General features: G+C 37.0%; 1 protein-coding gene and 1 long non-coding RNA gene across 2 annotated transcripts in view; one reads left to right on the top strand and one right to left on the bottom strand.

Annotated features, from left to right (window-relative positions):
• LOC141370613 (uncharacterized) overlaps positions 1-23910 on the bottom strand; it is a 204168-nt gene that overhangs the window by 10273 nt on the left and 169985 nt on the right. The window lies entirely within an intron of this gene.
• The window catches only part of CYSLTR1 (cysteinyl leukotriene receptor 1), a 37716-nt gene continuing 25478 nt past the window's right edge, over positions 11673-23910 (top strand). The window contains exon 1 of the mRNA XM_025881886.2: positions 11673-11942. The gene's annotated coding sequence lies outside the window, so the exon portion shown is untranslated. The remainder of the gene's footprint in view (positions 11943-23910) is intronic.

Genomic DNA, 23910 nt, shown 5'->3' with positions numbered 1-23910 from the left:
GAAGAGAAATAATTAAGAATAGAGATCAATGAATTAGAAACCAGAAACACACTAGATCAGATCAATGAAACTAGAAGCTGGTTCCTTGAAAGAATTAATAAGATCAATAAACCACTGGCCAGACGTATCCAAAAGAAAAGAGAAAGGACCCAATATAATAAAATTATGAATGAAAGGGGAGTGAACACGACTAACACGAAGGAAATAGAAACAATTATTAGAAATTATTATCAACAACTATATGCCAATAAATTGAGCAATCTGGAAGAAAGAGATGCCTTCCTGGAAACCTATAAACTCCCAGGACTGAAACAGGAAGAAATTGACAACCTGAATAGGCCAATAACCAGTAACAAGATTGAAGCACTGATCAAAAACCTCCCAGAAAACAAGAGTCCAGGGCCCGATGGATTCCCTGGAGAATTCTACCAAACAGTCAAAGAAGAAATAATACCTATTCTCCTGAAGCTGTTTCAAAATATAGAAACAGAAGGAAAGCTTCCAGACTCATTCTATAAGGTCAGCATTATCTTAATCCCCAAACCAGGCAAAGACCCTATCAAAAAAGGAGAATTTCAGACTGATATCCCTGATGAATATGGATTCCAAAATTCTCAACAAAATCCTAGCTAATAGGATCTAGCAATACATTAAAAGTATTATCCACCACGACCAAGTGGGATTTATCCCCGGGATCCAAGGGTGGTTCAACATTTGCAAATCAATCAATGTGAGAGAACACATTAATAGGAGAGAGAAGAACCCTATGGTCCTCTCAATTGATGCAGAAAAAGCATTTGACAAAATACAGCATTCTTTCCTGATTAAAACTTTTCAGAGTATAAGGATAGAGGGAACATTCCTCAAGTTCATAAAATCCATCTATGAAAAACCCACAGCGAATATCAAACTCAATGGGGAAAAGCTGAGAGCCTTTCCCTTAAGATCAGGAAGACGAAAAGGATGCCCACTCTCGCCCTTATTGTTCAACATAGTACTAGAAGTCCTAGCAACAGCCAGCAATCAGACAACAAAAAGAAATAAAAGGTATTCAGATTGGCAAAGAAGTCAAACTCTCTCTCTTCACAGATGACATGATACTTTATGTGGAAAATCCAAAAGACTCCACCCCCAAATTACTAGAACTCATACAGCAATTCAGTAATGTGGCAGGATACAAAATCAATGCACAGTAATCAGTTGCTTTCTTATACACTAAAAATGCAACTGTAGAAAGAGAAATTAGAGAAAGGATTCCATTTACAATAGCACTGAAAACCATAAGATACCTCAGAATAAACCTAACCCAAGAGGTAAAGGATCTATACTCTAGGAACTACAGAACACTCCTGAAAGAAATTGAAGAAGACACAAAAAGATGGAAAATCATTTCATGCTCATGGATCGGAAGAATAAACATTGTTAAAATGTTTATGCTACCCGGAGCAATCTATACCTTCAATGCCATCCTGATCAAAATTCCCATGATGTTTTTCAAAGTGCTGTAACAAACAATCCTAAAATTTGTATGGAATAAGAAAAGACCCCAAATCACCAAGGAAATGTTGAAAATGAAAAACAAAGCTGGGGGTATCATGCCTGATTTCAAACTATATTACAAAGCAGTGATCACCCAGACAGCATAGTCCTGGCACAAAAACAGACATGTAGACCAATGGAACAGAATAGAGAACCCAGATATGGACCCCCAACTCTATGGTCAAATAATCTTTGACAAAGCGGGAAAAAATATGCAATGGAAAAAAGACAGTCTCTTCAATAAATGGCGCTGAGAAAATTGGACAGCCACATGTAGAAGAATGACACTGGACCACTTTCTTACATCATACACAAAGATAAACTCAAAATGGATGAAAGACCTCAGTGTGAGACAGGAATCCAACAAAATCCTAGAGGAGAACATAAGCAGTAACCTCTTCGACATCAGTCACAGCAACTTCTTTTAAGATACATCTCCAAAGACCAGTGAAACAAAAGCAAAAATGAACTTTTGGGACTTTATCAAGATAAAAAACTTCTGCACAGCAAAGGAAACAGTCAACAAAACAGAGGCAACCTACAGAATGAGAGAAGATATTTGCAGAGGACACTACAGATAAAGGGCTGGTATCCAAGATCTATAAAGAACTTCTCAAACTCAAAACTCAAAAAACAAATAATCAAGTCAAAAAGTGGGCAGAAGACATGAACAGACACTTCTCCAAAGAAGACATACAAATGGCTAACAGACACATGAAAAAATGTACATCATCATTAGCCATCAGGGAAATTCAAATCAAAACCACATTGAGATACCACCTTACATCAGTTAGAATGGCAAAAATGGACAAGTCAAAGAACAACAAATGTTGGAGAGGTTGTGGAGAAAGGGGAACCCTCTTACACTGTTGGTGGGAATGCCGGTTGGTACAGCCACTTTGAAAAACAGTGTGGAGGTGCCTCAAAATTTAAAAATAGAGCTACCTTATGACCCAGCAATTGCACTCTTGGGTATTTACCCCAAAGACACAGATGTAGTGAAAAAAAGGGCCATATGTACCCCAGGGTTCATAGCAGCAATGTTCACAATAGCCAAACTGTGGAAAGAGCCGAGATGCCCTTCAACAAATGAATGGATAAGGAAGATGTGGTCCATATATACAATGGAATATTACTCAGCCATCAGAAAGGATGAATACCCAACTTTTACATCAACATGCCTGGGACTGGAGGAGGTTATGCTAAATAAAATAAGTCAAGCAGAAAAAGTCAATTATCATATGGTTTCACTTATTTGTGGAACATAAGGAATAACATGGAGGACATTAGGAGAACATAGGGAAAAATGAAGGGGGGATATCGGAAGGGGAGATGAACCATGAGAGACTATGGACTCTGAGAAACAAACTGAGGGTGTTAGAGGGGAGGGGGTTGGGGTTATGGGTTAGCCCGGTGATGGGTATTCAGGAGGGCACGTACTGCCATGGAGCACTGGGTGTTATACAAAAACAGTGAATCGTGGATCACTACATTAAAAACTAATGATGTATTGTATGGTGAATAATATAACTTAGTAAAATTAAATTAAAAAAAAATGTCTGGTAGAATTCCCCTGGGAAGCCATCTGGTCCTGGACTTTTGCTTGTTTGGAGATTCTTGATTACTGATTCGATTTCTTTTGTGGTTATGTGTCTGTTCAAATTTTCTATTTCTTCCTGTTTCAATTTTGGTAGTTTGTATGTTTCTAGTAGTAATTTGTCCATTTCTTCCAGATTGTCCAGTCTGTTGGCATATAATTTTTTATAATGTTCTCTTCTGATTATTTGTATTCTGTGGTGCTGGTTGTGTTCCCTCTCTTTCATCCATGCTTTTATCTATTTGGGTTATTTCTCTTTTCTTGTTGATAAATCTGGCTAGAGGTTTATTAAGTTTATTAATTCTTTCAAAGAAACAGCTCTTAGTTTCATTTATCTGTTCTACTATTTTGTTGTTGTTGTTTCTAAATCATTTATTTCTGCTCTAATCTTTATTATTTCCATTATGCTCCTGTATTTAGACTTTATTTGCTGTTCCCTTTCTAGCTCCTTTAGGTGTAAGTTTAGGTTGTGTATTTGAGACTTTTCTTGCTGTATTTTAAGCAGACTCCACGTTGAGCATGGAGCCTGATATGTGGCTCTATCTCACAACCCTGAGATCATGACCTGAGCCAAAATCAAGAGTTGGATGCTTAACTGACTGAGCCACCCAGGCACCCCAAGCCTGAAATACTGTTAAATGTATTTCACAGTGAGAGTCCTTTTTTATTTCAATGCATTTAAATCAGGTCCACTAAGGACCATCAAGGACTGACTCTCATAAGAGAAGTCATCCATTATGGATGGGGAGTTTAGGTGTTCTTATTAGAAAAAAATGGTAATATCAGCTCTCCCTATTTTATAGAATTTAAAAATTAAATAAAATGAGAGACATACAAACTAAATTTTAAACCAAAGGGCTGTATTGCAATATACTTCCCCTCCTAGGACTGCCTTTGCTGCAATACAAGGATTTGAGACTGTCATGTTTTCATTTTCATTTGTTTCCATGTATTTTTTTTCTTTAATTTCCTGTTTAACCCATTCATTCTTTAGTAGGATGTTCTTTAACATGCATGTATTTGTGGTCCTTCTTAATTTTTTCTTGTGGTGGACTTTAAGGTTCAAAGTGTTGTGGTCTGAAAATATGCATGGCATGATCTCAATCTTTTTGTACTGTTGAGGTCTGATTTTTGACCCAGTATGTGATCTATTCTGGAGCATGTTCCATGTGCACTGGAAAAGAATGTGTATTCCTCTGCTTTAGGATACAATGTTCTGAATGTATTTATTAAGTCTATCTCGGCCAGCGTATCATTCAAAGCCATTGTTTCCTTGTTGATATTCGGCTTAGATGATCTATTCATTGCTGTAAGTATGGTGTTAAAGTCCCCTACTATTATTGTGTTAATAACAATGAGTTTCTATATGTTTATTATTACTTGATGTATATATTTGGGTGCTCCCAATTTGAGGGCATAAGTATTTACAATGGTTAGATCTTCTTGATGTATAGATCCCTTATTTATGATCATGCCCTTCTTCATCCCTTGTTACAGTCTTTGGTTTAAAATTTAGTTTGTATGTCTCTCATTTTATTTAATTTTTAAATTCTATAAAATAGGGAGAGCTGATATTACCATTTTTTTCTAATAAGAACACCTAAACTCCCCATCCATAATGGATGACTTCTCTTATGAGAGTCAGTCCTTGATGGTCCTTAGTGGACCTGATTTAAATGCATTGAAATAAAAAAGGACTCTCACTGTGAAATACATTTAACAGTATTTCAGGCTTGGGGTGCCTGGGTGGCTCAGTCAGTTAAGCATCCAACTCTTGATTTTGGCTCAGGTCATGATCTCAGGGTTGTGAGATAGAGCCACATATCAGGCTCCATGCTCAACGTGGAGTCTGCTTAAAATTTTTTCTCTCCCTCTGCCCCTCCCCTCACTCACACGTTCTTTCTCTCTCTTAAATAAATAAAATCTTTTATAAAAAGGTATTTCAGGTTTATGCTAGCATATTTGGAGTAGCAAGAGCTTTGAGGAACTGTGGTTTTCTTAGATACTCCCAAAATTACTCAGTAGTCACCACTTTCAACAGAAATTTATAGTTCTGTGATTTCACAGAAAATTTTTCATTTCCCTGGAAAAACCTAAAATAGTGCACTTTTCTATGGTTGTAAACAATCCCTCCAATTAAAGAAAGGCCTACTTCTCACTAAAGATCTTTGCCTAATTCCTCCATTAGTGGTCCTCTCTTGGAGCAAAAGCTGAGGTGGTTTCAAGTCCAAACAGCAACAGTTCCTAGGTTTGGAGGCTATTTGTAGGTTCCCTGACCACACCCTCCCAGCATACTCTCTCTCACTTCGGTTACCAAACTGACCCAGGCTGTTTCCCCATAAACATCCATCTCCACCTGAACCGAGGGGTATTAAATATAAGGGAGTAAAGCTGGAGTTGATCATCAATACTATACCTTCCATTTGTATAACTTTCTTTTCATTTCAGTTTTATGTATATTATCTCTTTTTGTCCTGTCGGGGAAGAATGGTAAGAACTATAGAAATCCATGTAAAGGAGCTCCCTCATCCATGCTAACTAGATGCTTTCCTCCTAAAACTTCAAGCCCACAAATAAAGTCACATATACACAGTGTACCTCAGTTATGCCCATAGATCTACACTGAGATAGAAATAACTACATAGGGTGTGGAAATGAATCTGCTTACTCTTGATTGGCAATCCAGAAACCTGATTCTTTTTCAAATTTTGGCACTTAATTATATGATCTTGTACTTGTGATACTTCCTATCGAACCTAGATATTAATTTTAAAATCTATTCTATTTTTTTATTTTAAATCCAGCATAGTTAACAAAGTGTTATATTAGTTTCAAGTGTACAATATAGTGATTCAACAATTCTATATATTACTCAGTGTTCATCAAGATAAGTGTATTCTAACTCCCCTTCACCTATTTCACCCATTCTCTGACCCACCTCCCCTCTGGTTTCTGGTCTGTTTCTTTACAGTTAAGAGTCTATCTCTCAACTTTGGTTTGCCTCTTTTTTCTTCCTTTTTTTATTTGTTTTGTTTCTTAAATTCCACATATGAATAAAATCATATGGTATTGGTCTTTCTCTGACATTTAACTTAGCATTAACTTAACATTTAACTAAGCATTAACTTAGACTAATTTAACTTAGCACTATACTCTCTAGCTCCATCCATGTTGTTGTGAATGGCAACATTTCATTCTTTTTTATGGCTAAATAATATTCCGTTATATATATATTGTCTATAAACATGTAAAAGTGTATTAGTTTAGGTTTTTCCAGGGAAACAAAAAATTTTCTCTGAAATCATAGTACTATATATATATATTATATCACATCTTCTTTATCCATTCTTCTGTCATTGGACACACTTGGGCTGCTTCCATAATTTGGCTACTATAAATAATGCTGCAATAAGTATAGGGGTGCATGTATCCCTTTGAATTAGGGTTTTTGTACTTTTTGGGTAAATAGTAATCAATTTCCTGGATCATAAGGTAGTTCTATTTTTAGCTTTTTTTACAGATTTATTTATTTATTTTACAGAGAGACAGAGCACGAGTGGGGGGAGGGGGAGGGGGAGATGGAGAGAGAGAATCTCAAGCACACTCCTCACTGAGCACAGAGCCTGACACAGGGCTCAATCCCATGACACTGAGACCATGACCTGAGCCGAAATCAAGAGTTGGACACTCAACTGACTGAGCCACCAAGGCGCCCTTATTTTTATGGAACCTCCATACTGTTTTCCACAGTGACTGCACCAGTTTGCATGCCCACCAACAGTGCAAGAAGTTGCCCCTTTCTCCACCTCCTTGCCAAAACTTGTTTTCTTGTGTTGCTGATTTTAGCCACTCTGATAGGTGTGAGGTGATATCTCATTGTAGTTTTGATTTGCATTTCCATGATGATGAGTGATGTTGAGCATGTTTTCATGTGTCTGTTGGCCATCTAGATGTCTTCTTTGAAAAAATGTCTGTTCATGTCTTCAGCCCATTTTTTAATTGGATTATTCATTTGGGGGGTGTTGAGTTTCATAAGTTCTTTATATATTTTGGATACTAACCCTTTATCAGATATGTCATTTGCAAATATCTTCTCTTATTATGTAGGTTGTCTTTTAGTTTTGTTGGTTGTTTCCTTTGCTGTGCAGAAGCTTTTTATTTTTGATGTATTCCCAGTAGTTTATTTTTGGTTTTGTTTCCTTTGTCTGAGGAGACATATTAGAAAAATGTTGTTAAAGATGTCAGAGAAATTACTGCCTGTGTTCTCTTCTCTCTTCTTTAATCCATTTTGAGTTTATTTTTGTGTGTGGTGAAAGAAAGTGGTCTAGTTTCATTCTGTTGCATGTAGCTGTCCAGTTTTCCCAACACCATTTGTTGAAGAGACTTTTTCACATTGCATATTCTTGCCTCCTTTGTCGAAGATTAATTGACCATATAACTGTGAGTTTATTTCTGGGCTTTCTGTTCTATGCCATTAATCTATGCATCTATTTTTGTGCCAGCACCATACTGTTTTGATTACTACAGTTTTCTAGTATAACCTGAAACCTGGAATTGTGATACCTCCAAATTTGTTTTTCTTTTTTAAGATTGTTTTGGTATTTGGGGTCTTTTGTGGTTCCATAAATATTTTAGGATTTTTTGGTAGTTCTGTGAAAAATGCTGTTGGTATTTTGATAGGGATTGTATTAAATCTGTAGAGTGCTTTAGGTAGTATGGGTATTTTAACAATATTTATTTTTCCATGGGGCTCCTGGGTGGCTCCATCATTAAGCGTCTGCCTTTGGCTCAGGTCATGATCCCAGGGTCCTGGGATCAAGCCCCGCATTGGGCTCCTTGCTCAGAGGGAAGCCTGCTTCTCCCTCTCCTACTCCCTTGCTTGTGTTTCCTCTCTCACTGTCTCTCTGTCAAATAAATAAATAAAATCTTTAAAAAATACATTTATTTTTCCAATCCATGAGTATGGAGTATCTTTCCATTTGTTTGTGTCATCTTCAATTTCTTTCATCAATGTTTTAGAGTTTTCAGAGTACAGGTCTTTCATCCTAGGTATTTTATTATTTGGGGTGCAATTATAAATGTGATTACTTTCTTAACTTTTCTTTCTGCTGCTTCATTATTAGTGTGTAGAAATGCAACAGATTTCTGTACATTGATCTTGTATCCTGCAACCTTACTGAATTCATTTATCAGTTCTAGTAGTTTTTTTGGTGGAGTCTTTAGGGTGTTCTACATACTGTATTGTGTCATCTGCAAATAGTGAAAATTTTGCTTCTTCCTTACTAACTTGGATGCTTTTTGTTTCTTTTTCTTGTCTGATTGTTGTGGCTTGGACTTCCAGTACTATGCTGAATAAAAGTGGTGAGAGTGGACATCCTTATCTTCTTCCTGACTTTATGGGAGAAGCTCCCAGTTTTTCACCATTGATTATGATTAAAATCTATTTTAAAGCCATGCTATTCAATGCAGTAGTCACTAACCACATGTGGCTATGAGTATCTGGAAGGTGGCTAGTGTGACTGAAGGACAGAATTTTTTTATTTTATGTTATTAATTTACAGTATAGTTTAAATAACCACATATTGGACAGCACAGAATAATGTAGGGATGTTGGCTTCAATGATCTGTACAATCTGTCCTAGGTGGTCTATGTTATTCTTTTCAATAGATTTCATTCAAACTCATCTGAAATTCTGGTATTAATTTGGTATTAATGCAGGGCTCGATCCCAGGACCTCTCCAGAAATGATAAACCAAGATTGCTTTATACTTATGGGGTGGGCCCTGAAGCAGGAAGAGGGAAAGTGTTCAAAGCCATATTTTCACAGCTAGACTGATATTTTTCTTCCTTATTTAAATTCAGCTTAGTTAACATATAGTATATTATTAATTTCAGAGGTAGAATTTAGTGATTCATCAGTTGCATATAACACCCAGTGCTTATTACATCAAGTGCCCTCATTAATGCCCATCACCCAATTACCCCAACTCCCCACCTACCTCCCCTTCAGCAACCCTCAGTTTGTTTCCTATAATTAAGAGTCTCTTATGGTTTTCTTCCCTCTCTGTTTTTGTTTTATTTTATTTTTCCTTCCCTTCCCCTATGTTCATCTGCTTTGTTTCTTTAATTCCACATATGAATGAAATCATATAGTATTTACACTGATAATTTTTATTGTCTCTGGGTTTCCACAAACTGAAATGAAAGGATGAATCAAGTCTATCCCAGTCTCTGTGAATGAATGTACATGTGTGTATATCACTGTGCTATGAGTATGGTAACATTCTTTATCTTCCTTTCAAAAGTGCCATTAGTATTGATTGTGAATTTATAATTGAAAAAGAATTTCAGTTCTGGAAGGAAAAAAATGACTCCTCTTGATTTTGGGTAAAATGAATACATCTTGAGAAAGTCTCTTTCTCTCTGGCCTCAGTTTTCTCATCTCTAATATAAGAGAGTTGGACTAGATTTATTTATTTGACAAACCAAACAAGACAGTAAGCTAATATCTTGGGACAAAATCATCAGTTAGACCTGGGTTACCCTCAGGAAATCAATTGAATAAAAAATCTAAACAAAATTATTTTAAGATCACTTTTCAACTCTGTGAGCCCATGTAAGCTATGAATCTTGTGGCTCATAGTTAACATGCAAATGTTATATGACTGAAAGTCCTTCCTTCTACCTAAGTCCTACTTCATTAAGACAGAGTCCCCATCCAACTATATGTTATTCTCCCTCTTCCTCACCATTCCCTACTTTAGCCTCTCCAACTCAGTAATAAAGTAAGAACGGATAGAGTCTGGGGAAATTAGAAAGAATAGAGAGAAAATAGCAGAAAAGCATCAGTTTGAGTATTTCACCATTTCCTGGAATGATAGAAAATGTTAGGATAAGTATGTAATGAAGATAAACAGAAAGGAGAATAAAAGATGGAAATGTGAAGGAAAGAGATGAGTAATCTGCAGTCAATTATATCAAACATGGTATAAACTGATACAGCTATACAGGGGAAAGACCCAATTGGGGATAAGTGGAGCACTACCCTTCCCATCGCTCAGGAAGCAGAGAAGCAGCTAAGGGAGGAAATAGGTAGGAGAGCACACAGGAGCAGCACAAGGCATCCCCTCTTTGTTACAGTTATTGTGGTCCTATCTTGAAGATCAAATATATAACCCCATTCTCTTTACTTCCTTACCTGAGTATAAACTACTTTTCCACCATAGCTCAAGATGACTCTAACAGTCCAGACTAGAGGGGAAGTGACAACTCATCCTCTGCCTCCCTTATTAACTTTCCCCTGGGTCTCTGAGGATCCAAACTCAGCTGAAGAAATTCTAGTTATAATGTCACTTTAGTTAGTAAAACTCCCCAGGGGAGGACTAAAGAGTCTGGTCTTAGATCCAAATGTTATCTCCCCCTTTAATTTGCTTAGATGGCCTTTTCCTCCACCCACTACCACAGCTAAGAATTCTATGAAAGAAAAAGATTTCAGAACTCTTAGTGCCCTGGCCCCAGGTTTCCTGTGATATAATTCAGGAATCTACAGATGCAAAGTTTGAGTAAATGGCTTTGTTTCTGCAGCAAGTATCAAGCCAGAAGGTTATTGCTGGGCTCCTGTTTTACTGAGTACCAAATTAATTATTAATTATTAGTTATGGGATCATGTTTAAAAGGTGTTAAAATAAACATATTTATACCCATCCCCATATAGTCCGCCTTAATGTAACTCAATATAATTGATGTAATCAACTCACACTAGGGTCTCATCCATTTTGTTCATAACATCAAGGTGCCACCCCAAGCTCCAATCAAGACATAGCAGACTGCTATGTCCTTATTCTCTAGAAGACAGACAGAGCATCCCATTATTTCCACACCCCAGAACCTGGCCAAAATCTAGAGTATTTACCTGCCTTCCAAATTCCTAACACAGGACCACTGACAGCAAGCCCAGTCATTCCAGGTTATTCTCAGTGTGACAAAAGCAAAATTACCTTTAATCCAGTGGAGGCAATGTCTGTTGTGCAGATTTTGTGAAATGAAACTCAAACTAAGACAATTATTTTTCCAGAACATAAGGCACCAAAAAGAAAAAGGCTCTTTAGAGTGTGGATAGAGCCACAAGTATAATAAAGGAAAGAGACAGTGAAATAGAGAAAGGGGGAGAGGGGTAGGAAATTTATCTTGGTTAAAATCAAGTTTCACATAATGGCAGTTAGATTAGCATATACTGGTAAGATTATCTTTCTCTGCCTAAAAATACTCTAACCACCCCCCTCAATTCATAAAAATTAGAGAGAACTAAGCTGGACAACGTATACTTCTTCCTGCTTCCCATCTCAGAGCAGCTACAAGATTTCCTGAGGATTCTGTTGCTGGAGCTAAGCATAAAAGCTTATTTATATACACAACTTGCAGGTCTCCAGTTTCTATTCTTCCCTCCTTCTGCCTTCCCCTCCCCCACTTTGCACTAAGAAGCCAAATTTAGGCGTGCTTTACAGCTTGAGGACTAATCTGAAAGAGGAAGGAGAATCTGTATACATTGGCTAGCATATGTGCCCTGCCCTCTTTCTTCTTGAAAATCGCAGCAACCCATCTTTTCAAAAAAGCTTGCCTAAAGAACAGTCACCCTGTAAATGGATTGTGCTTTCAGGACCCATCAGGGTATTCAGATTCACTGTGCAGCTAACCAAAAAGGTTAGCTCTCCAAGGGACGAGCAGATTGGATTTAATGAAGACTTGGCGCTTGCTTCTGAGAATAAATGCAAAGGGACCCCAAACTGTCAATCTTGAAGGTAGAAGGTAAGATTTGATATTTCAATGCTATGACTAAAACAGTATGTAGTAAAATTCCTGGGATTTTAACAAATTCCCAGAAGTTTAAGCATAACTAATCTGCCTTGCCTGCTTTAAATTAAGCTGCTACTATGAATTCTTTCTGCTTTATTTTTTGGCCAGATATTTGATAACTAATCAGTCTGTCAACAAGTATTTCTCTGTCCTTCTGCTAGGAACTGAATGTGGCAAAATATAGAGGGGACACTACCCAAGCCTCCAGCACTTTTGCAATTAAGTTAGAAAAAGATGATATAGTTTAGAATCCTATTTTAAGGGCTCAGTGGGGTTTCTCTAATCTGTAGTGGGGTTTCTCTAATCTAAAAATAGTGACTGATAAAAGTAAAACAAATACTGAAGAATGACCTGGTATATTTACAAAGTAGTTTCACATTCATTATCCCACTTGATCCTCTCAACATCCTGCATTTTAGACAGGGTGAGTGTTACTATCCCTGTTTTGCAAATAAGGAAATAGACTCAGAGGCATTAACAAATTTTCTAACAAACACCATACAACTACAAATTGACCAGCTCCAACTAGCCACTGAATAGAAAGCTCTCACAACTATAAATGAATATAAGGAAATTGCATGATCTATTTAGTAACTTATACATATTTGACATAGACCAGGTTTACACAGAGCCAACACTTTATACATTTCAATCAAAAATCTTGGCCAGGAGCATAATTTTATTTAGCAGCAAAGAAGCTGTTTTCAAGGGTAAACAAATAAAAGAAAAAAAACTTATATCTAGTAGTTCTTCCCTGCAGTGCTCTGATTGTTTTGAAGGCTAGAAAGAGGCCATGACATTATATATTTATCAGCTAATTATTCTAAAATAAAATGTAAGTAAACCGGGACTTGGGACTGCAGTGTGTTTCAAATATATTAGTGAAATTTGCTTCTAGATAATTTTAAGTTTACGGTATCTATTACAATCATTCAAAAATATTTTCTATTGTTGTTTTATTATTAATTGCCCAATTAGAACTAAAGGTGGTCTCTGTTTACATAGCAAATAAATGACCTCAGGTACCACATTTATATCTCTAATACACCCTTAATAAAAACTGCTCCCCACGTCCCCATAATATTTAAATGACTGCACTAGCTAATCAACTCCTGCAAATGGCATAAATCACCCTGGGAGTGAGTGAACCCAAATAGAATAGGTTAAAGAAAGTTTTCAGATTGAGTCTAGTCCAAATTCAGCATTTTGGTGTCTTCCTAGCCCAGAATCATCAATTTCATTTTTTACTACTTTTTCTCTCTTACCCTTATCAAACTTTTGATGTGTTTAGGAAATACTTATCTGGGATAAAAGCAAGATTCTTCCATGATGCAGAAAATTATAAATTTGCCTTTGCAGGATCACTGGCTGATAATAAGGGATTAATAGGATGGCACTGATCCTTAAGAAACATATCTAATCTTGTGGATTTGATGCCATGAAAACTAAGTATCATAATCTCTTAAATAAGATAGCTCTGCATGGACCTCTACTTTGATCCATTTTGTTATTTCTTATGTTCTTATTAAAATATCTCAAATCTACTGTAATCCAGTTAAACAAGTGTCAGTTAAGCTCAATACATTATGTGGCACAAAGGCAAGATGTAGTTCCTACCCTTGGGGAATTTACAATGTTGGTGGGCACACAAGACCTACAGAACATAAAAATATGAGACAGTAAACCAATGTTATGCGGTTTTCGGGGGGTTGTTTGTTTTATTTTATTTTAAAGATTTTATTTATTTATTTGACAGAGAGAGAGACAGCGAGAGAGGGAACACAAGCAGGGGGAGTGGGAGAGGGAGAAGCAGGCTTCCCATGGAGCAGGGAGCCCGATGCGGGGCTCGATCCCAGGACCCTGGGATCATGACCTGAGCTGAAGGCAGACGCTTAACGAATGAGCCGCCCAGGCACCCCTGTTTGTTTTATTTTAAAGATTTTTATTTATTTGTCAGAGAGAGAGAGAGCGTGCACAAGCAGGGGGGAGAGGCAGAGGCAGAGGGAGAAGCAGGCTCCCCGCCGAGCAAGGAGTCTGAGGTGGGGCTTGATCCCAGGACTCTGGGATCATAACCTGAGCGGAAGGCAGATGCTTAACTGACTAAGCCACAAAGGCATCCCACAATGTTATGTTTTTAGTGGTAAAGGAGTTTATGGAAGAAAGAGAGCAGTAGGCTAGGCTGAATGGAGAAAGCTTCATAGAGGAAGTAAAATGAGATAGGCCTAAAAGAATAGTAGTAAAATTCCTGGGATTTTAACAAATTCCCAGGAGTTTAGGGATAACTAATCTGCCTTGCCTGCTTTAAATTAAGCTGCTACTATGAATTCTTTCTGGTTTATTTATTGGCCAGATATTTGATATGAGACCATGCTAAGCAAATTTTCTGTGCACATAGTAAGGGGTCAATATATGTTGTTTGAATTCAATTCTAGTCACAGAAATGATGTCAGAAATATATTGTATCAAGAATGAATTTGACACTTGCAGTGATTTTGACACTTACAGGGCACACCAAAAAGCCTAATTTGGCTAGGGTGAAGGGATTGATTTGAGGAGTAACAGAAAATAAATTTGGATAGAAATGTAAGACCAGATTATTAGACATTGAATTCCAGGCACTTTTTAAATGTTTTTTTTTAAGATTTTATTTATTTATTTATTTGAGAGGGAGAGAATGAGAGATAGAGAGCACGAGAGGGAAGAGGGTCAGAGGGAGAAGCAGACTGCCCGCTGAGCAGGGAGCCCGATGCGGGACTCGATCCCGGGACTCCAGGATCATGACCTGAGCCGAAGGCAGTCGTTTAACCGACTGAGCCACCCAGGCGCCCCAGGCACTTTTTAATAGGAAATCATATCAGCAAAGTTTAAATAAATGAGAATATGATGGGAAAATGTTTTTAGTAGATGAATCTGGCAGAGTTTCATAGGCCTGACTACATTTGAAAAAACTGGAGCTGGAAAAGCTCACTTAAAGAGTAGAAATTAATGCAGCTATAAGGCTAGGTTGGTGGCAATGGAAATGGAATGGAGAAAAACTCAAGGAGACATTTAAGAGGAATAATAGATGGAAGGTGGTGAGTGATTAGATATAGGCAGCACAGGAAAGTCAAAGCTATCACTGAAATTTTGAACCCATGGGATCTGGGCAGTGGTGCTACTACTATTCATAGAATTAGGTAACTTGGGGATGGAAGTGGGGAGTGTAGGACATGATGAGTTCTGTTTCTGATCTATTAAGTTTAAGAAGATGGCAAAAATTCCAAGAAATAATGTCTTATGATGGTTGGAAACAATGGCCCTGAATATGAGTGATGAGTAAATGGTAGAGGCCAAAGTTAAATCTGGGGAGTGTGACAGCCAAGGCCATAAGATTGGCTCATCTTAGAGAAAGCAAATCTGAGATGACCAAAGACTGAAATTTGTGCAGTTCATACAGTTTTGGTCAAGAGAAAGAAGAGAGTCTTGAGAAATAAGAGCCACAAAAATATAATTCTTCTCAAAATATACCGAGTCTTGAGAGAAGGTATAAGGTTATTTATTCTTTTAAACTCCCTCTTCCCAACAATAACTAGCATAGTGCCTTATACGTACCATGATCACCCAATAAATATTAAGTTATTCAAATATAAATAAGCATGGAGATATTTTACTTCAAATTATCTTTCAAATTGGACTCTGTCATAAACTCTGCAACATAACAGTGGCATCTTTAAACTACTTTGCTGCATGGATTTCAATGGGAAGGAAATTGGGCCTGGATAACTGGGAGTTCATCCTAGGTTTGCCTTTTAATCAGCTGTGTGTTCTTTAGCAAGTTATTGAACATCAGTATTTCTTGGTTTCCTCATGTATCCAATGCAATAATGAGATTATAGAGATATTTTTTAGATCTGTTAAAATGATAAATATGAAAGCAATTTGAAAATACAAACCACCATCTAAAAGGATATTGTTTAAATTCCATTCTAGGAGAATAAGACACATAACAAAATTGATTGCATGTGGAGGGAGCAAGGCCAGTTACTTTCTGCTCCCAGTTCTACGCCTCTAAACAGGGACCTCATTCTAAGTAAGCATCAGCAATCTCATCCTACTTTTAGGATGTCAGTAGGAGCCAACTCTCTGGTTACCACTAATTCTACCATACCTGTGCAAGTCTCAATGTTAATGCCAATTTGTTGATTTGCATTGAGGAAATACAACTGCTAAGAAGTTTAATGTACTCAAAGCAGGTGGTGGTACATCCTCATCCTTACAGAAAAGGCAATGAAGTAAGCCTGTTAACCTGATTTGATAAATCCAGACATCTTTGGTCCATTAATTCATGTTACAATACTGGTGCTAATTATAATTACTTTTGCTTTCAACTTATAACTCTTCGTAGGTTGGTAGAAAAGACCACTGTTTAAACAAGTTGTGCACTACAAAACTCATCTATCCTGCTTCTTCATTCTATCCCATTCCACTCCCTCCCATCATAATTCCTCTTTTCTTTATGCCCCACCAGTTTTTCTTCCGTATTTAGGAGAGAAAATAGAAAGAAAAATATTTAAATATTTGGGAGAAGTTAGTTAGAGAGGGGCCCTGGCAGAAATAGGGGGAGAGAGAAAAAACAGAAAAGTAAACATAGACCCTTGAGCACTTAAACTACCTAGGGAGACAAGATTCCTACACATTACAAGCTACAAGATAGTAGAGTACTGACTGCCATATTATTGGTACAGGCAATAAACATAATACAAATTGAAAGAAGAGAGATATAAGTGTAGAGTGGGGTTCTCAAAGTAGGTGTCAAGAAGTGGAAACTGAGCTGAGCCTAGTATGAGTAGGAAAGAGAGTCATACTTCTGAAACAAATAACGCAACATATTTTAAGAAAAAAGAAAAAGAAGAAGATAGCAGGAGAGGAAGAATGAAGGGGAGTAAGTCAGAGGGGGAGACGAACCAGGAGAGATGATGGACTCTGAAAAACAAACTGAGGTTTCTAGAGGGGAGGAGGGTAGGGGAATGGGTTAGCCTGGTGATGGGTATTAAAGAGGGCACATTCTGCATGGAGCACTGGGTGTTATGAACAAACAATGAATCATGGAACACTACACCAAAACAAATGATGTAATATATGGTGATTAATATAACAATAAAAATTTAAAAAAATTTACATTTATATAGTGCCTTACAGTTTATGAAACACTTATATTCGCTGATTCTCCTATTTATTATGCATCCATTCAACAAACACTTGCTGTATCAGGAGATTAACAAAATATTGTCCCAGTTTATTAACTTGATGGGGGGAATTTCTTCACAATGTGTATGCATGTGTATGTGTGTGTGTATATACACACACACACACATATATATATCAAGTCACCACATTGTACACTTTAAATATCTTATGATTTTATTTCTCAATTATACCTCAATAAAGCTGGGGAAAAATTGCCTCACCTCCTTGAGCTTACCTTTATAGGATAAACAGCACAACTAACTTTTTCCATTTGACAAGAATAGGATACATGGAGAATAGCAAAAATGGCACTGGGGAGTTGGCCAAATAAAAGTAGGGCCCCACTGAGCTGTACTTTCATGAAAATTAAGCTTCCTGCATCTTGCCACTGCTCAGCAGAAGTATCTGTCTCACAAGACTGAGCCCCAAGTCCCAACCTCCCCCACTTCCTCTTCTGCTTTGGCCCTGCCCTCATCACCCCATTCTTGTTGGCAGTCCTCCAACACATGCAGACCATCCGGTGCATGCTAGCATTTACTAGAAAGGTAAAGGAAGTCTTGGGGGAGGCATTAACTTAATACAATCATAAAACTACATCCAAATACTGATTTAATCTTTCAGTCTCTCCTGTCGGCTGAATTTAAAAACACTCATCCTCAGTTTCACCCAAACCTCATGGTCAGACACATCCTTGGGTCTTTGAGTTCTCATCAGTCTCTGACCTAGACCACTTTTGAACTCTCCTTCAGCCCCAACAAACTATGTTTCCTTTTTTTAAATTTAAATGCAATTATCCAATGTATAGTACATCATTAGTTTTTTATATAATGTTTTGCTTTTTTTTTTTAAGCTCTTTGCCTTCTGTCCCTTCCTAAAGGTGTGGATTCATCTGCCCCACCCCCTTTACTTTCTTCTCCAGTGATTTGTAGTGTTCATCCACAGGTCATAGTCCCCTGTACTCTTTTTGATTTTTCAGGTTTCTTTTTAATAGACTTTACCCTGCTAGTGGAGTCCATATTTCACTTCTACTTTATGCCATTATCTAGATTCCTGCACAATAGCACCTGTGCTTCCATACCAAAAACTTGCTTCTCCCTCCACCTCCCCAGACACACACCTTGCAGAATTAAGGCACTGTATTACTCAAAAGCACCCAATACCACACAGTTATTTTTCAAAATTTGCTGAATTACGAGGGGAAGAGAGCAAAACTGAATGAAGCAGACTCATTGTCATTAATAGGGCCACTGTCTAAATGGATATGACAGACATGTAAATCAAAAAGAGTGATTACAGCACTGCAATAAATAAGATAATAGAACCACAAATGAGGGAACATTTGTAAAGAATAACAACTTCAACTTGAGTCTTGAAGTATAAGTAGAAATTTACCAAGCTCACCTCTTTGACTATGTAAGGGTGAAAGAAGATACATAGTTTATCTGCAGGTAGACAAAACATGATGAGATAAGGACCCTGATCTAAATTGGTGGGGGAAGGCCAGGAGATATTGAAAAATAAGAATCAACAGAACTTTGGGTTCACACATGAGGAATGAAGTCAGGGAAGATCAAATATGACTACCTTGATCATATTTGCCGAAGTAACTGGAAGACGTTCAATGTCAATGAAAAAACAAAACAGAAGAGTCAGTTGCGACAGTTGATTTGGGAGGGAAGGTAATATATTTGTCTTTAAGCATGTTGAAATTGAGGAAAAAGCATACGATCCAAGAAGAGCAATCTTATAAGCAGTTGAAAATGAGACTAAATTTCAAGTGAGCAGTTTGTGGCTGAGACAGAGATTTGAGTCATCCACATGAAAGTGGTCTTTTTGAACCATGGGAGTTGGTAATTATTCAAGGGAAAGAGAGAAGCAAAGAGCTAAACACCAAAACACTGAACATTTGCATTTCATAGACCTTGGATTCACTAAAAACCTCAATTGGCTATCTGAAAAACCTGTCATTGATGAAGGGAGGCCAAAAAGAAGAGTAGCAGTGTGGTAGTAGAACTGGACTGAAGGTTGTAATGCCTGGATTCTAGTTCCAGCCCTGTCATTAGCCATACAATCTTGAGTAAGTCATTGCCTCTCCACTCCCATTCCCAGGTTTCCTTTTTTTCGCATGTAAAAGTCCATTGGAACAAGATTTCCAAGATCACTTCTGACTCAAGCTGGCACTTCTTGGGATAATAAAAAGGTGCATTCTACTAATATGGCTCAATAATATAATTATCTTTTAAAAGAACAGTAACATATCATGGCCTTTTTCAAAGGTCTATTCTTAGATATAAAACAAACTCACTTTAATTAAAACCTTTGCTTATAAACACATTTCCTGAGTAAGTAAAGCCTAACAAATCCAATACGAGTGAAACACTGTACCCTGGAAACAGAAAGGTGGTTGACAATGGTCATGTCATATAACCTATTGTCACTCCCACCACAACATCAAACATGCAACCTTAAACTAAGGAAAAGTTTCTAAATTTAGAGACTTCCAAATAAGGCATTTAAGTTATACATAAAAGTTTAATAAGTTATTGATTATGTTTCTTATCTTTAATAATGGAATATCATGTTTAACTTGTAATCAAAATGGAAAGAAAGTTGTTATATCATGTATTACTGTACCAGGACTCAGAGTTTCCAGTCTATATTTTGTTCACATTAAAATGGAAGCAAAGAGGCAAACCAAGCTAAAAATAAAATGTTCTACAGAGATGAAAAAAAAACAAGAATAGCATAGAATCTCACTAGACATTCATTATGTTCCTGCTGTGTATGCAAAGTACTATGCTAACCACTCTAGAAAAAAACTTGGAAAGTATAAAAGGAAGTAAAATGGGAAAAAGAAAACACAAAGATGTAATCCCTGTTTTCAAGGAACTTGCAATCTATTTGAATTTACTGGCCTCGCTTTCAGCTGATCCACAGTAAATCATAACTCTGTTGCCAGACTTGTGTATCACTTTAGTTGGATGAGAAACAAGCTGTTTAAATTTAGCTCTCATACAAAGTTGTATTTATTAATTTTCTTGCTTTGGTAAAATGTTCTGAAAAAATCCCTGTTCCTGTTTCAAAAGGAAACAGGAAAAACAAGAAGTAATATAATAAAAGAACTATACATCTAAGGTGACTCAATAAAACAATTTTGAAATGAGTTAGTCTAATTCAACACATTTATTGAGCAACAAGTGTAATGTTCCTTGCTAAGCTCTAGAGAAACTATTCATATTAATTAGATCTGGTCTTTGTCCTCAAAAAAGTCCATAATTTAGTAGTAGAGATTATGTAAATATACAAATTACTATAAGAAAAAGTTTAAAAAGGTAGAAATACAAAATTGAATTCTGCAGTTGAACCATTGGCCACTATGGTCAAATGCTCTCCAAGGTTCCAACATCTTGAGAATATCCTGTACTTTCTCCCTCCTAATTCTTCCTTCCACATCTAACCTTTCTTCTAACTTCTCCTCACTGTGCCCTCTAGAACCTTCTTTTTCATTATGAGTTCCCCTATATCCTAAATCTCTTCAAATAATTCTCCCACCACCTCATTGCCTTATGTGAAACCTGATCCTCCCCATCAAAAGTAAGCTGCTTTTTTTCTACATTCTATCTACTGTGAAACCTAGAGAGTCTGATGGATGTCTCCTGGCTCCCTGGTGCCACATTAAACCATTACTCTTCTACCATAACACAAAAGCCATTCACCTATGCCACCCTTTAATCTTCCTTATTAATATCACCACCTATTGATCTCCTGGTTATTTTTCCCTAGCTCACTGAATAATTTAGCATTTGGCTTGTGGTCTCCCTCTCTACCCCAAATCCTTCTATCACCTTTATAACTTCATCTTCCATGTAAACAACCAACCCAGTAAACTGACTTGAAATTTCTTGACTTCTTTATCTACAGCATCCATTCACATTCCATGGCCACACTTGGAGCCTCATTTACTATCACACAACTGAAATCTTAAATTCCAGTGTATCACACTCTGACCACAGACTCCTAGACTTTCAGTTCTCTCACACTCTTATTGCCACTACACCACTTCTTAAATTTCAGTAAATCTTCCAGTCCCTTTGTCACCCCCTTTTCTCCCAATCTGTTAAAACTTCTTCATAGTTTCACTGTTAATCACTCTTTTAGTAGCATCATCATTCAACTTCCTTACCCTATTGTCCTTCCATAAATTTTCTCTATTACTCTCAATCTTATATCAATGTAAGCATTTATATATTTTTTTCTCTCCTAAATCTAGGCTGTTGATAAATCCCAGGCTGGAATAAATCACACAATTGTGCAGACTAGGGCCATTAAAAACCCACACTCTCCAATTTCTCTTGGGCCTTCAGTCTCTTCTTGGTCATATTTCTCTCCCATTTCCCAGAGCTACCATTCAAACCTTCACCAACTTTCAGAAGACCTGAACCCAAGTGAAGCCCTCTTTTTCTCAACATTATTTTTTTTATTTTACCAAGAAAATTAAACCTCTCAGGATGACCAACCTCTATCTTTTCTGCTCCACTTCCTCTTTCCTTTATACGTCAGTATTTTTTATCACTCTGCACCCTCTAATAGCTCCCTATTCCCTAGAAGATAAACTCGAATTCTCTAGAACAGTATACAAGATTTTAATGATCTAGTTCCTGCATTTCTTTCCAACTTGTTTTCTCACTTTTAAACCCATAGTCCAATAACATACAGATACATACACCCAAACATGCACACCTGCACACACCTTTAGCTTATATTTCATCCCTATCACACTGTTACTTTTCCCTACACATGTCAGGCTATTTCTTATCTCCAAGCCTTTGCTTACTCCACTTTCTTCCCCTGCCTAAAATGCTATTCCTACCTGCCATACTCTTCTATATTTTATGAAGCCTTTACTAACATACATGCACCACTTATATTCCCATTCTGTGTCCTTTATATACTTCTATTACTGCAGCTGTAATGATGCAGTGAATTAATTTGTTAACACATCTGTGTCTCCCTCTGGTGGAGTGTAAACCTTAAATTGGCAGAGCTTGTATCTTATTTTCCAAAGGTCTAGCACAGAATTGATATATAGTAAGCAGCTAATACATCCCTTTTAATATGACTAACATATCACTGTAGTACAGAGGATCAGGAAAATTTTTTAAGGGAGAGATGATGTAAGAGATCATCTTAAAGATGGTTAGAATTACAGATGATAGCAATGAGGAAAAATAGCATATCAGGTGAAAAAATGTCCTGAGCAAAGGAAAAGAGACCAAATAAGGGATGAAGCTAGTCATAAGTTCACATTTATATAATATACATATAATAAACAATGGAGAATGATGCTATAAGGTTAAGATAAAAAATTATTGTGGTCTTAAATGATGCATCAGGCTTAACTTAATAAGTCACTGAAGATCTTTGAAAGGGAAATGATATGACTAGAACTGTGCTTTAAGATGCATAATCTGGCATAAGTGATAACGACAGACTGAACAGAAGAGACACAAGAAAATTAAAAAGAAAGTTGTAACTTCTAATACTCACTAAAAACTAGTCCTATAATTATAACCAAAAAGGGGACCAAAAAGTGGATCAATCCTTGGCTTTTGTGCTGTTTTTTGTTCAACTGTCATTATTTGTACCAGTATATGAGTTTGTCTTATATCAGAGTTTAGTGATAGATCTTGTGTTATCTGAAACTCAACAGTGTTGTATATTGAAAATAACAATGGACTGTGAGTCAGGCATCCTGACTTTGCCACTGATTCTGTGTGTTACTTTTAGCAGTCATTTTATCTTTCTGGGTCATTAAGGTACTGGGGTTGGATTAGATGCTTTCTAAGTGCATTCCACCTCTAACATTCTATAAAACTAGCTTATTCAATCACAAATAGAGATTTTAATGCCATTTCTGGAAACTTCAGTCAAGGAGTAGCTCTGTTTAAAAATTGTTTTCGGTATCATGACACGTACTTCCTTTTTATTGACTTGATTATAGTGACCTGGTTTCACCTAACACTTGTGTGGGAACATAGATATTGTCCCTTCTCATATGACTTATTCTGTGATCATGTCTGGTCTCAAATCTTCATGAAAACCTGAAAACTAGGACACTGCTAAGTTACTTTTTGTCTTGTCATTTCATATTGTAAAGAGTGCCCAGGTATCACTGGTAGAATTTTTCAAATAATTGAATACACCTTAGAGAAGCAAATTTGATATTATGCAAACAGATTTACAGTAACAGAAGAGACTTTTTAAAAAAAGATTTTATTTATTTATGTGACTGAGAGAGACACAGCAAGAGAGGGAACACAAGCAGGAGGAGTGGGAGAGGGAGAAGCAGGCTCCCCACTGAGCAGGGAGCCCAATGTGGGGCTCGATCCCAGGACCCTGGGATCATGATCGGAGCCAAAGGCAGATGCTTAACAACTGAGCCACCCAGGCGCCCCCAGAAGAGACTTTAAGAAGCAATTTAGTATAGACTACTGGGAAGAAATGTATATTTGCTCCTATAGGTAATCAGGAAATTCTGAGGAAGGAGAATGTATGATCAAGATGGTATTAGTGAGAGCTACTTCCTCACTGCTCATTTATGAACAAATTAAAGCTTTCTTTCCACATGTATACCTAGGCCATTCTTTCTTCCTTCCTTCCTTCCTTCCTTCCTTCCTTCCTTCCTTCCTTCCTT

The sequence above is a fragment of the Callorhinus ursinus genome, unplaced genomic scaffold (genome assembly GCF_003265705.2).
Source record: "Callorhinus ursinus isolate GAN/ISIS: 27379988/994484 unplaced genomic scaffold, GSC_fseal_2.0 scaffold40, whole genome shotgun sequence".
NCBI lineage: Eukaryota > Metazoa > Chordata > Mammalia > Carnivora > Otariidae > Callorhinus > Callorhinus ursinus.
Note: the sequence above shows the minus strand (reverse complement) of the source record. Positions and strands in the feature narration are given on the sequence as shown.